This window comes from Larus michahellis, chromosome 17 (genome assembly GCF_964199755.1).
Source record: "Larus michahellis chromosome 17, bLarMic1.1, whole genome shotgun sequence".
NCBI lineage: Eukaryota > Metazoa > Chordata > Aves > Charadriiformes > Laridae > Larus > Larus michahellis.
This window is the reverse complement of record NC_133912.1, coordinates 1,980,019-1,995,037: the sequence shown is the minus strand read 5'-3', so window position 1 is coordinate 1,995,037 and position 15,019 is coordinate 1,980,019.

The window sequence follows — 15,019 nt, the reverse complement described above, 5'->3', positions numbered from 1 at the left end:
GAAAATATTCCAAGGCTGTAAAGAGATCAAGATGTTTCCCTGTTCCACCCCAGGCACGAATTCCCCCTGAACAATTGCAAGCGAATCCCCTCTAAGCACTCCTGTTTGCTGCGGGAGCTGAAGTCGTGACACTGAGTCACACATCCTTGGGTCTTTAGAGGTGTCCGGTTGCTCGCTCAACTTGTTGACTCTGCTCCAGTCACTAGCCCTATTTCCTGGACTTATCTCACAGACCAGATTTCCCCTCCTCTCTCTCCCTCCTGTGGCCCATAAACACTTGAAATCTACTGTAAACCCAATCTAGGCTCACAGCTTGTTGTGAGTACAAGCAGCAGCAGATAGCAGGAGATAAGGAGCGAGGCCGCATTGTCTTTTTCCAGCCTGCACTGAGAATTCACTTTTAAATCTGAAAATTGTTTGCTTAAGGAAAAGGAAATGTGCGTGTGTGTGTTGGGGGGCAGTGAGAGAGGGGAGGAAAACGAGGAAGGGAGCTGTGTTAGAGACCGAATTGGGTCGTACGAAAGGGAGGATTGATGGAGATTGATGAAGGAAGTTCAGTGAAGGTCCCAATGCAACAGGCACTTGTAAACTCTGTTCTCCTGTTATCCTGCCCCGTTCCTAAACATCGGACCATTCCCAAAGGGGAGGTGGCGTTTCCGCAGCGCAGCCCTTGGATGACCATCTCCCTCCAGGCGCTCCGAGGCCAAGTTTTGCTGGAGTGACACCCAGTGGGAAGTTGCTCAAGCCGTTGGGAAGGGCTTGAGCCGTATGAGAAGTTCTGCTGAACTACTATGCTAATGGTGTGACTTAATCACTAAACTGGTAAAAAACCCCAGTGTGAACACACTAATACCCAGTGCCCAAAATGGAATGGCAGAACGGTAGGAAATCTCTATCTCCCCTCGTCTGCGTGCATGAAAAGTGCTATATATTTAATGTCCCGGCAATGCCAGATGACATACTGTCATTTGTCCATATCAGCTACTGCTCACATCAGCAGAACTAACTTATTTCACTTCCCAGATCAAGAGGAGGTCAGGTCTAACGGCAGGCTTTGGTAAGCACAGCTCTGTTGGTGCCTGTGAAGCAGCGTGATTCCTGCCTGACAACGCTCTGCCGGCCGCATTACGGTGCCGGGGTGGTTACAGTGACAAAAAATTGTACTTTTACAGGTGCAGCTGACTTTGCTGATGTGGTGGTTTTATTGCGCAGCTACAATGCATAGCCGGAGCCGCTCCGTCTGTGCTAGGGGTGTTGTGGGGTATGTGAATACTCCTGTGCTGGTAAAATGCTCAGGGTGAAGGAAAACTCTGGAGCTACGTGTCTATAAACACTTTTATACAACTGTTTCTGCACAAGGCAGGGATGGTCCCTTTAGCTGTATCACTGCAGTTAACGCAGCAAAGCTTTCTAGCGCAGATTTTGATCACACTGACAGAGCTCCCACTGACTCCTACGGGAAGAGAAATCTGCTCCAAAGGAGCACATCCAGCAGCCCCACAACGCTTCTCTCTGAACCGTGCAACATTTCCTTTTGATCTTTGAGGTACCGAGATATCCCAGCGTCCACGGATCAGATAATGACTCAGGGCCCGAGGCAGCTCAGGTCTGAAGGGAACGATAACGAGAGTTTGTGATCCCTGCGTGGAAAGTGCTATGTAAATTTATGAATTGATCTCCTGATGGTGCTGAAGTCAATAAAACCCACTGTTGGCTCCGCTGGGTGCAAGATTCAGACCTTTTTTTTTGTGATAAATTTGGAGTCTTTGGTACGTGTTCCTTAAGAAGCTGGGATACAGCAGGGATACAACCAATGCAGGGAAATTTGAGGGGCTAATTCTCCTCTCTGTGCACACTTAAGATCCAGGCAGCTTTGAGGTGCACGTGCAGGAAGCACCCACATTTTTACAACAGCTTTCAGACCAGCTACCCCTCAAGAATTGTGTTTGGGAGCAAATGTATGGGAAACAACCAGAAACAGGGAGAAATTATGAAGCCTAAAGAAACTGGACTGGCCATTGGTGCCTTCTTTATCAATGGACCAGGCATACCTCATTTGGAAAACTCAGCTCATTTCCTGGGATCAGAGAGACTCTGATGAGGCTCCAGGAGGAGCTTCAAAAGAAAGAGGAGGATGAGCCGCTGATTCGGCTGGTGACCAAGCACTCTGTGGAGCGCTTTGACTTGCAGCAAGTCAACTGCAAAAAAAATTGTCTGTACTTATAGATGTAAACGGGTCCTAGTGGGACTTACAAAACCCTCTGGCCCCAGGAAATGGCAGTGGGAATTAAGTACTAATGTGCTTTGTCACGTGCAGTTTTAAGAGTCTACTTTGCAGACCTGTCCTTCATTTTTTCTGTGTTTTGGTTCCCCATCTGCAAAATAGAGATAATAGCATGGCTCCATTACACAAAGTCATTGCGGAGATAACTATGCTCAGATGCTATGGCAACCAGAGCTGTGTAATATTGAAGATAGCCAGGGATGCTAAGGGCGGAGAGCTGGCTTGTGTCAAGCATGGCCTTTGGCTGGGAAAGGATGGAGCAAACCTCCCTTCATCGGTCCTTTCCCAGAGTAACTGTGTGCAGGTCCCACACGCGGCTGAAGTATCAGATGAGTTTATTTTAGGTAGGAAGAAAGTGGACATCTATCTTCCATTTGTTGAGCAGTCTCAATCCATGTGGATTCTCTGCTCCATCACATCATCTCACCTACCCATGCCACTGTCTCTGACCTCCCTCAGCAGAGTCCTTCACCTTGCACATGTTTATGCATTGCCACTGAAGTAGAAGGGCAATGAAAGCAGATGGCAGCTACAAAACCCCACCTTTTATGGCCGAGCCCTCAAAAAATGGCCTCAAAAAACATGGGGTGGAAATCTGAAGGCCTGGGGAGCTGCTAAAATACCATCCGCAAGTCCCTAGCTGAAGTCAGGTAAGGTCTTTTTGGGCTTTCCCTTACCTGGACCCTTCTTGGTAGAGTGGTTTCAGCTCCTGTTCTCCATCCTTCCCCATTTCCTGGCTCCCGCTGCGACACTTTGATTCATAGGGTCCAACCACCCGTAACCACCCAGGGAAATAGAAGCTAAGCCAGGCAGCTGCGGTCATTCATTTTCCCCTCAGGGGGAGGAAAAGAGGCCAAAGATAAGATCGCTTCATTTAAGCCAGAATCCATTTTTCACTGGCCATTCCTCTCACGTGTGATCCCTCCAGGAGGAATGGCATGGCTGCCACTGTCTTCAGTAGCATGAGTCAAGTCCTAAACTATCTGGAACTATTCTTTGTCCTCAGAGCCACGTTTCCTTGGCTGGTCTTCCCCCTGCATGATGCAGACATTTCCTGGGAATCGGGATATTTAGCTCTGCCACAGGCACTCCAAATGACCCCGTGCCTCAGTTTCCCCATCCCTGTTTATCAGGACTTTTGAGATACAAAACCATTGGGCATTTCCACTTGTCCGAAGAGGCCTGGTGACAGCTCTTCAGTCAGAAGAGCCCTGGTGACAATTCCTCATCATCTTGGGAGGAGACAGACTCTCTCCCATTTCCCATCCCATTATCCGCTTCATAAGAATGAACTTTCATCAGGCCTATTTTAAAATGTTTGGGTTTTGTTTGCTACTGTAATCATTAGCTAGCCGCCAGATGGCAAGGCAACACAAGCCAGCAAGCTTTCCAAGTTTCTGGTTAAGACAATGACACAATCGAGGACAAATAAACAGAAACAGAAGAGCAGAACTTAAGCAAGCGCGGAGTACCAGGACGTGGGAGCAGGAGGGGGTCAGTCCCAGAGAGAGGATCAAAGACACACCCGGGGGAGTCCGGATCGTGGCTGCATCCTTGCCCTGGTCCTTGTCTGCCCCAGCACCCAGCGGCAAATCCTTCAGCGGAGGGTGCAAAGAGCGTCCCAGCGAAAGATGCAACAGCACTGCATGGCGATTGCTATTTTTTTTTTTTTTTTTTTCTTTCTCCGTTACAAGATGTTCTGCGGACAGCAAAATTAATAAAGCCTGGTTTCCTGTGGGTTCGTGTTCCTTGTCCCTGAACTCATCACATTCCTCCCGCTGTGTCCTCTGCGACGGGCGAAGCTGAGGCCGGGGCTGGGCTGGTGCTGATTAGTGCTGGCCACCGAGCAGAAGGCGGAACGTCAGAGCCCTGCCCGCCTCTTCCTTGGTGGGGGGCTAATGTGGGGCTCCCCCCTCCACCCGGCTGCTGATTTTTTTGCAAAATCCGTAGAAATTTCACTACGATTGGGACATCCAGCCTTTTAGAGGCTGTTTGGTTGGCGTCGGTCAAGGAGGTTGGAGAGGAGAGGGGAGTTAAAGCAGATGGGCGAGCGGGGAGATTGCTCAAGCTTCCTTTCGTTAGGGCCCGTCTAACCCTCCCTGCCGCGCAGGTTCAGGAGCGCTGAAATGCCTCACAAATGTCTCTTGAATTCAGACTTTCTTCCAAGTGTTTTCGAATTTGAAGTGCCCTGCTCTGCCAGTTGTCGGATGCTTGTATTTTTTTTCCATCCCGAGAAACATTTGGTTAGAAAGAGCCCTTTGATTCTATTTCAAACAGCACCAAAGCTCAATATTTAAGTGTCTCAATTCTTTCAAAAATAAATATTCCTATTTTCGTGATTCCTTCCCCCCTTTCTGTTTTCTTTTTTTTAAACCTATTTTAGCTGGAATAGTCAAAGCTTCAAAGTCATCAGTGAATCAGAAAGTGCATTTTTGCGCTGCTTGGTGGAGTTGCCTGTCCTGGGGGACCTGGCTCATCGCTTCCTCGTCCTGCTGTTGACTTCAACGGGACCAAGACACGACCAGCTGTCAGGCAATGGGAAACTTAGTCTGGTTTTATGTCTGAAAGCTAAAAGGTGCTTACGCTGCTACCATAAATAAAATGATTTGCCAGATGTAGGCTTGTTCCTTAATGTGTCTTTAGTATCAGTGCGCTTGGCAAGTGGTGGGATGAAGGATGAGGATCGCCGCAAGCCCGAGGCTGAGCGGAGCGTATAGGCTTCCTGCCCAGGCTATATCTGCCTGGTAATTATAGAGACAGCCCTGATGTCACCCAGGGTGGAGATTTGCATTCATCGGCGTGAAATTTCTCATGGGCAGCCTGCAAAGCGACATGGTGATCATCCCTTTCCAGCGTGCTCGCAGGTTAATGGGTCTGCGAAGGAAACCATCACCCTCCTGCCTTCCGCCCCATACCTCGCCGGCGAGTGGAAAGCTGCTGTTTCGCCACAGGAGAGGGTGACACCGTGAAACGCCACAGCTTTGCCTCCGAGGGGGGAATTCTTTCCATTCCTCTCCGAAGCCGTGCCCCAGATTTTGTCCTGGAATAAAATCAGATCCTCGGAGGATTTACTGCGGGGCTTATTAAAGTCTCCAGCGTGCTCTGCGTGTCTCCTAAACACCTGAGAAGGACGAGTCTTACCCTAGAAAGCTCGCCATCCAAAACACCTCCTCACCCAGCAGAAACCTTGCCTCTGGGCAGCCGGCCACGTCACAAGCTGAGTAGCCGGAGGAGGGCGAATTATTCCTATTACTTAACATACTACAAAAGTAACAGCCAGACCGCTTACTCCGTGAGAGTCTGGGCACCAGTTGAGTCACGAGTGGGTGCCGCCACCCGCCGTGGGGGGACCACAGTGAAGTGACCTGCATACCGTGAGTGGTACATGTGCCCATGAAGCGGCTCTGGACGCTAAAAAGTCCCTTGTGCTGGGTGTTGTGATTGCTGGCCGATTCGGAAAGTGATAATTTCTGCTACCCCACAAGCTTGTGGAGGCTGGATGTCCTCGTTCCCCGTCTGCATCAGAAAAACGGCCATAGCTTCCAGCTGAGCTGGCTCGAATGATCGCAACCATTGAAACGGCAACACTTAGGAAAAAAAGTACCTGGAGCTACACAAAATATTTCAAAATCCCAGATTTCCCAATGTACAACTGGAACTGGGATCACAGCTCTTTTGTTTTTAAGTTTCTCTATCCCATGTACACACTTTTTCTCAGCTCGCCTGCCAAGGTCACGATGATCATCCCAGCTCCACAGATGGTCCTGCCCCTGCACAAGGGCACAGCCAGTTCCTCTGTAATTAGCGGCATTTTTCTTCATATCGAAGAAAATACCATGTCACCTAGAGAAAGCTGCTGCACTTGGTGGCATGTGGAAATATGAGCAAATGTTTTCACTGGGGCCAGGACCTCGCTGTTCTCTGCTTTAGTCGGAATCCTCCTTTCACTCATGGTAGTTTCACAAGGCACAGAAAGGTTTTCAGGGCCTGAGATTATTGACTGCCCTGATGCATCTCAAAATTGCCAAGGAAAGACATACATCATGGTATTTTCCACTTGGCTGGGCAGCATGGGATGGACCTGGTTGGAGGCAAGCAACCTTGGCAGACAAGGAGAAGGATGCTGAAGTGTCCCATGCTGGCCGGAGACAGGACAGCACCACCCAGAGAAAGAAACGTTATTTGTGCAAAGAAGCCAGTTTCTGCTCCCTGAGCTTTAGACCTCTTATGTTCCTTATTTATTTTACTTAACCCCTTGCTCCAGGGGAATTAAATGATGCAGAAGGTAGACCTCAAACTTGGAAGGGTGGCAAGTAAATCAGGGTTGCTGGTGTAGAGAAATCTCTCTGCGTTTCTGCCTGGGCCTTTTTTAAATGACTGTGGAGGAATGAGCATAGGCAGGTTCCAGAAAGGGTGGTTGAAAGGCACTGAGTGGAATATCTGTCTTTATTTAACTTGGAAGCAGCACTGCTATTGCCTTTCTATTGCCTACTGAGGTCACCGCTGCAGCCCGCTGCGCTCGCTGGCTGCTGGCTGCTGGGACGTGCTACCCCAGACCCACCGGCTTCTCTCTCCGACAGCCGGCCACTGTCAGAGGTGTTTTTCTTTGCACCGATGGTTCCCGGGCTCGCCAGGAGACCTGCTCGCAAGCCAGTGCCTGTCACCAAACCAGAGCTCCACCTCTGCCAAATGATTCATTTATCCTGGCTTCAGACTTTTTTACGTACATATATACACACACACGTATATATTTACATATGTCAAACCTACCGCAGCGGTGTCTGGGAGGTGAAAGTGCCCTCTTGTGGCATGCTGTCCCCTGGCTTTGATCCCAGGGATCCCTGTCCCCAGCCAGAAGGAGTGGGATGGGGTCACGCTCTCGGTGGGACACAGCAGGGACAGCCACTTTGAGCAGGATTGGGTTCAACTCCCAGCTGCAGCAAGGCTCAGACCAAGCAAGACAAAATATCCCACTGTCTGCCTCCAGCATCACGGTGCGGTGCATGGATGGGCAGATCTGACAGCTCAACCAAGGTACGAATGCTACGCAAGATGATCCAGACCCAGTCGCAACCTTTCAGCTGTGATTACTGGGCTTTCTTTATGCAACCACATGCCCTGACATATAAATTGCAAGCAGAATCAGGCCCATCGGGTGGCCAGGGCTGCTGTGAGCACATGGAGGCATGGACCAGGTTGGGGTCAATGTCCTTGGACATGTCATTGAGTTAAAAAGTCAGGATAGGGAAAAGATGGGTGTTTTTGCATAAGTTTACACCTGGAGGGCTCAGCGTCTGAGCTTAAATCAATGACATTAAAGCAATGGAGAGAGTGGGCTGGGGCACTGGGTGTAAGCTAAGAACTGGTCCTGCTTCGGTACGGCTGAGGTTAACCAGAGCAGAAAACCAGATCAGGATGTCCCCACGAGGGATTGCACGAGCCTAGGGGCACTGGTGTAACCCAGCGAGCTTCCCTTTCTGTGGGGACGTGTCCTCCTGCCCTCCGAAATGGGCATTTGCCCTTTTTAGGTAGGTTAATGCAGCGGCGTTTCCGGGCTGGGCTGTCTGCAGATTCAAGGACACCCCACGACATTGGCTTATGCTCAGACCACCAAGCCGAGCTCACCCGAGCAAGGACTCAAGTCTTGGCTTGAAAGACTTGGGTTTCCCTTCCCGCGTGCTCTCCATGGGTGATCTCGGGCAAGGTGCTGCACCGGGAGCCACCAAGGCCCTGCAGCGCCTTGCTCCTGTTGACTTCCCAAATTTCACCTCCGTGGAGCTGCGGAGTCCTGACCACAGCCCGTCGCGGTGGCTGTTTGCACTTTGGGATGAGCTTGCAGAAGGGGGATGAGAACACTTCCTTACCACCCAGGGATGCTATAAATACAGTGAAGATTATGTCATGTGCAGATGAAACAGGCCATAAATGTCCATCAGAGACACCCATCCAGCAGGAGGGCTGCAGATCCGCGCGGGGTTGCCCTCGGGAGGCGGGTGTCCAAATTCCCCAGGCTTTCATGACTTGGTGACCGGGGATGTGGGTGCCTTTCCCTGGGAGCAGGGATGTCGCTCGCACCCGCGTTGTCGACGTGCCGTGAGGCTTTCGTGGAAAGTCCCATCACGTCATGTCAAAAAGAGAGCTGCAACCTGCAGGCTTCATGAATGCGCCTTCTTTCCCTTTTTTTTCGCAGTTATTTTTTGTTGTTGTTTTTGCTTTATTGGTCTGACCAGATGTTCTAAACATCTGGCGACGGCATGTTTATTTTTTAGGCTCTTCTGCGTTATGTTAGTGACATAGCAGCAGAGAAAGGAGCAGGAATGTCTCCGTCACAATCTTTTGCCGCGTGACCCAGATGTTTTGGCATCTTTGCTGCTGGTCCAGTGGCACCCTGTGGCTGGAGAGTGGCTGGCAGCACGCTGTCCCCTGGCTCTCCTGACGTGGCCCCAGTTAAACTGGGTAACCCCCAGTATTTCCCAGTGCCGGGAAGCCTAGTTTTGAGACGTCATACAGAAGGAGATGAATAATCAACGGGGCTAGGTCTGGGGTTTGGCTTTGGTAGGGCTCTGCTTCGTGACCAAGGGAAAACGCCTCTCTTTAAGTGCCAGGTATTGTCACGTGTAAAGTTCTGGCTGGTTTTCTCTGAAGAAAGGTAACGATAAAATACTGTTTTGTTTTCTAAGTGAAAAGATTTCACAGGCTTGCCTCAGCTGGAGAACGGAAATATTGTTAAGAAACTGCAAATCAATATTTTTTTAGTTATTTAAAGAAAAGTGATAATCTGTCCTTTAGCAAGAATAAAGGGGGTGGGGGGACGGGGGCATAAGGTAAAACATTTGTTTTTCCACTTTTGAGCTGAGGAGTCTATTTTATACGTGTGGGGGGAAAAAAAAAGCCGTGCGCGCGTTCTGGCCATGCTCCGTTTATGAGCATCCCCCGTCTGTCGCAAGAGAGCACGCACTGTCAGCTCTCCAGCTGTGGTTTTGAACTGCCGGCCTGCGGTGAGCAGGAAAGTAATTACTCTGTAGCGCCGTTTTCACAGCTCGCTTTTATGGAGACAGTATTGTCTGGGAGCAGGGTCTGTCTCGCTAAATATTCACTGATAAAGCCGCGGCTCGCTGCTCCAGAAGTGAAACAGGAAATTTATCCAACACCTCTGCGGAGCCACAGAAAGCAGGATGCTGGAAGACTGGGTAGCGTAAAAATTATTTCAAGGTACAGGAGTCCTTGGCCTGGGCTTTGGGTTGTGAAAATTGGGGTTGCTCTGCTGACATCAATATAGATTTGCTGCAGCGAGGTGAGGAATTTCATGATTGCAAAGGCATATTCCCAAGTAAAATTGTCCTCCCGTGTTGTGGTCTTAATAACAAAGCTCCAAACCAGCTGGCTGCTCTGTCTTACCTGAAACCAAGAGGGGATTTGTGTTTTTACCATATTACCCATCAACTTCAATTATCTTCTTTTTCCCTCTGTGTGGGAAAGGAGATCCATGAACAGAGCCAGAAGGGAAAGAAATACATTTTTATAGAAACAAATGTGTTAATTCCCCCATCTCCCCATCTCCAGGGGAGCGGTTAGAGAAGGGGGGGGCTGTGAATCAGGACTGCTGGATCTTATTTTAGAGAGCTTTTAGGGAGGCCTTGCCATCATTGGCCACTGTGGATGGTGCTTTTACGGAGTTCCAGAAGAAACCTGGAGCCACCGAGGGTTTCAGCTGCCATGGCAGGTTGCTGCGTCCCATCTCCCAGGTGTCTCAGCTCCGTGCGGAAAGGATGGAGTTAGTGCCTATCTGGGGATCGGGATGTATTGAGGATTAGAGGAATTGCCAAAGGCTTGCAGGGGACTGCCAGCAAGCTAGCAGGGGGTCAGAAGGTTATCAGCATGATGGAGAAGCTATATTTCTTGTATGTCGTTCCATGAGACCAAAAGACCTCAACTGACTTGGAAAAGGCCCATCAACTGCTCCTTCTCGGTGGCACTGTCATCTAAGATTTAGGGGACATCGAAGAGGCTCCGTGTGCCACAGGACAGTGATTCCTGAAGGAGGCCTGGGTCCACAAAGTCGTTTTTCTTGTGCTGGGGCCTGAGGGAGGGCACAGGGTGGAGGGTGGTTGGTCAGATGGGTCATGAACAGAACTGAAAGAGAGCTGCGAGCTCCCCAGGGCTGGCCTGGGGAACGTCCCCCAGCAGTAGCAATAACTGATACGAGAAAATGGAGAACTGCCTCGTCTTTCTCTCTCTCAGTTTGGGGAAGTGAGAGGGAAATCTCCTACTGCAAAGTGCCTGCAGATGTGATGAAGAGGTCCAGCAGCAGCGTTTGCACAGTCCCGGAGAAGGATGATGTTTCCTTTGAGCATGGAAAGAGGCAGCCCTCAGCCCAGCCGGAGAAGTCATGGTCCTCACGGCTACAATGTGCCCCTTCTTGCGTCAGTGAACACCAGGATGTGCCTCATAACATGGTAGCGATGGGTTCATCACCACGATGCAGCCCCAAAGCTGGTGAACCAACCGTTGTCTGCAGCCTAGACAGCGACGATTTCCACCTGCTCGTGAAGACACTTTGTTCCACCTTCCCCATCTTTGCCCTCTAACAAACATAAGCCATGGGGAGACAGAGGGGCTCCATGAGAGCCTGGCCAGGGCTGGAGGGGAGCTGGTGGAGCAGAAAACCCCATGCTGCGGGTCCTCCCCCATCAGAGCTCCCCCACCGCCTGGCTCCCAGCACGGTAACACTCTGAAATGCTGGCACCTTGTGGCAGCTTGGAAAAATAGCATTGACACCGAGCCCAAACCTGCTCTTTGAAACCCCTTGCTATTTCAGATCCGGTTGGATGGGGAGGAAATTCTGATAAGCGGAGAGAGAAATTGGGCACGTTTGTTTGGGGAGAAGGTATGAGGCTGCCAAGAAGGGATGTGGAAGTCCTGCTCCTCCCACCGCGCTATTTCTGCAGCAGCCCTGTCCCGGCTGCGCGAGCCTTTCATAGGATGTGGTCTTTCAAACAGCAAACTTCCCAGATGGATTTTCATCCCGAGTCTTCCTCCGTGCCATATTTTGCCCTCCCTGTGGTATCTGGCCTGGGAGCCTGTGTGAATCAGCTGAGGAACGGAGACCACATGAGATATTTTCCCTCATCCTGGCGATCTCTCTCATCTGATTTCAGAAGATCTGAGAGACCTGGGATTTGATGGCAGTTCTGTCCCCACCAGCCAGCAGCGCTAGATATATTGTAGGGGTGAAAAATATCTGTGGGTTTGGCTCAGATCTGGTCCAACTCCTTTTGCCGGACGGACTATCAGCTGAGTTCAGTTGCAGTCCTTAATCCGGCAAAGGAAGGGTTATTTAAACCATATGAACAAGTGAGTTCCCACAGACGCGGTTTAAGGTTGATTCATATAGGTGCTCAGCGGGCGCCAAATCTCTTCACTGAGAGCCTCGACAGCTGTCCTATAGAAGCACAAATTTTTATCTCAGTGCATTAAATTGTCAAGATACTGCAGAGCAACTCCCATCCCTCCCTCCCGCGCCCGCGCTGCTTTTTCACGCACGCCGCTCCTGGCGTGGAGATGCTGTCTGAGATGCTCCAGAAGCTCCTATGGGCATCGCTGCTTTACTGCTTTGAAACTGTCTTGGGGACCTGGAGGCCTTTAACAGAACAGGAAACGTCAAATATTACATGGATATAAATAACTCGGTAAAAGCGGGTTACAAGAACATCTGGTTTTGTACACTCCCATACAGTCTGATGGCACTGGGAGAGAAACAGAGAGATAACTCAAAATTTTTGTCCAGAGCAAAAGACTTTTGGGTGTCAGAAGGACCACGGTCACCAGAATCTGCCCAAGAAGAAGCGGCCTGTGAGCTACGATGGGAATCCAGGATTAAGGATGAGTCCAAGCCAGTAGCATAGTGAGTGGACATATGTCCTACCTCCAAGGCACAGTCCTACTTGTCATCAGCTCTCCCAAATGCTTCCTCCTGCTTACCCGTGTTGACTGTCCTGTCCAGGTTGAGGATCAACCAGCTGGCCCATGCCCAAGGGCCATCTCGCTCAAGTGCTGGGAGACGTGAACTCAAAAAACCCGAAAAGGATGACGTAGACCCGGGTGTCCATATAACCGTCCTGATAACCTGGCGGTGCTGCGAGCAGCGACCTCTTCCCTGCTCCCGTGGCTTCATGCCTTAGCTTAGAGGCGGGACGATGGGAAGGTGTTATGGAGATTGGAGGACTCATGGAGCTGTTTTCTGCAGAGCGTCTGCTTGTCTCGCAGCCCGTGGAGGCTGGAAGGACCAGGGTGGCTGCACGCTCCCAGGGAGGAGTTCTTGTGAAACGTGTGTGTTTGCAAAATGTGCTGGGTTGCTTCTGAGAAAGATAACCAACTTACGACGAATGCGCAGACTTGCTGAAGCAATGTTTTTACAGCCATGATGGGCTACGGAAAACGATGCTTGTAGAGAAAAGACAAACATAAGATAGATCAGCTGCCACAGTGGGAAAGAATAGACTTCTGGGGGCAAGATCCTTCTTCAGTAACTGCTTTGTGCTTTTATTTTAGTGGTGAGACAGCCTGTGAGCGTTTCTTCACCCAGAGATTCTTCTGACATATAAGCCCAGCTCTAAATAGCTTCCTCCTTTATTAGAAATAACCATTGGCACAAGCTGCCATGGGAAGTGATGGATTCTTCATCTCTTGAAGTCTTTAAATCAAGACCGGATGCCTTTTTGGAAGAGATGTATAGCCAAACAGAAATTATTGGGCTCACTGTAGGAATAAGGGGATGGACTCATATGGCCTGCGTTAGACAGGAAGTCAGCCTGGATAATCTATGGTCCTTTCTGGCTTTAAGATCTATGAAAGTTCAGATCTGCAGCCAAAGTATGGGACTCTTCATGTGTCTTTAAAACAAAAGCGCCCCGGGGTATGGGAAAGTCTCTGAACTGCTTGGAAAGCTACCAGTACCTAGGGATTTATTTTCACTGGTACCTGAAGCAGTGCCATTTCCCGGTAAATTATCTCTTCCCTCGACTTTAGATGGGGAGAAGAGCTCAGAGGGCCAGAAGCGGAGCTGGAAGGCAGGCAGGAGACTGTAGGATTTGGGTTGCACCCGTACTTGGGCAGACAACTGCTGGTGGGGGGCCCATGGACCACGCAGAGATGCCCGCATGGAGAAGTGCTCTGGCATGGCAGGTCCAGGCTGCTGAGCTTGGCTGTCCTGCTCTGCTGCTATGGGATAACCCCGTGGCGAGTGAAAGAGGGGCTGGGGAAGATTATGGGCATCACCCCAAGTGTTGACTTGTGTCGGGCTTGGGTCCTTCGCACTTACTGGCTTGCCATGAAGCAACATCCCCTCGAGGAGACCTCTTCCCCAGGAGGAAAATGAGAGACCTGGCTGCTCAGTAAAATAATAATTAAACCAAGGCGTCACTGACCAGAAAAAGGAGGGTAGACAGGCTCGGGGTTCAGGAATGAGTCAGTGCGAGCGAGGTTTCCCCCGGCCCGTGCACCATGAGCTGTGCAGGCTGGCCGGTGTCTGCGGTGTGCAGTGGGGTATGTCACCGCGCGGGGAGGCTTGGTCTCACCCGCTGGGACCCCCCTCCCCGCGGCTCTGGTTGCCCCACACCTGCCTCTTTAGCCCAGGTGGTGGTTGTGGTGGTTTGAGCTGGAAGCAGACTGAGCCTCTGCCAAGCTCGTTTCATGCTACCCGCCAAAAAAACCTCCAAACGGCCACGGCTTTCGGCTCCCAGGGATGGTTGGGCGCTCAAGCCACGATTGCAAATGCAACTTCTCCACCATCCATCCCCTTCCCAGGCCTACAGGTGCCCCTTTTTCACCCTCTACTCCCAAGGGAACTCATCTCACAATAATTGCAGGAGCAGGGAAAGCTGGTGCAAACTCCCTGCCCCTGCAAGCTGAGCGGCCAAAACAAGTGGAGCTCGGAGCATATATTTTTGGCTCCATCTCCTCTTTTCAGCGCTTGGGAGATGGATGTGGAAAGCAAGCCAGAAAAGCCAGTAGTGAATGAATCCACTGGGTGTAAAATTAAGATGAAAAGCATGATCCAGATCTGTTAACAGCACCGTTGCGCTTCAGATCTTACGAAGGTGAACCGAAAAGAACGGAGACCAAAGCCAAGTTTATGGGTTTATAACCTTCGTGCACTGACCTAATAAGAAAAGAGCGTGCTGCCTGTGACTTTTTGCCTCCCTGAAGGAGAAGAGGGGACAGAAAAGGAGCCTTTCTGCATCTCTGAGCCTGTCTGCACCTGCCGGATCGTGTGACCTCGGTGCGGAGGAAGGCGGGTTTGCGCTGCGCTTGGCCGGGGCTCGCCGGGCTCTGACCCCGCTGGGAGGCGTTGCTGGCCCCGGCCCAGGGCGTGCAGTGCCGGCCGGCGGCGCCAGGCGGCTCCGGGGATGCGCGGCAGCGGGAAGAGCATCCCGGGAACGCGGGGAAGGGGAGGGTGTCCCTTCGGAGGGAAGGAAAATGTTGAGTAGGTGCATCTAGTTAGTCCTGCAGGGAAGAGGGAAGGAAAAAGAAAGGAAAGAGAAAGGAAAAGGAAAAGAAAAGGAAAGAGAAAGGAAAAGGAAAAGAGAAGGAAAAGAAAAGGAAAAGGAAAAGGAAAAGGGAAGAGAAGAGAAGAGAAGAGAAGAGAAGAGAAGAGAAGAGAAGAGAAGAGAAGAGAAGAGAAGAGAAGAAGAAAAAAGTGGGAAAAAAAAAGAAAAAGAAAAAGAAAAAAAAAAG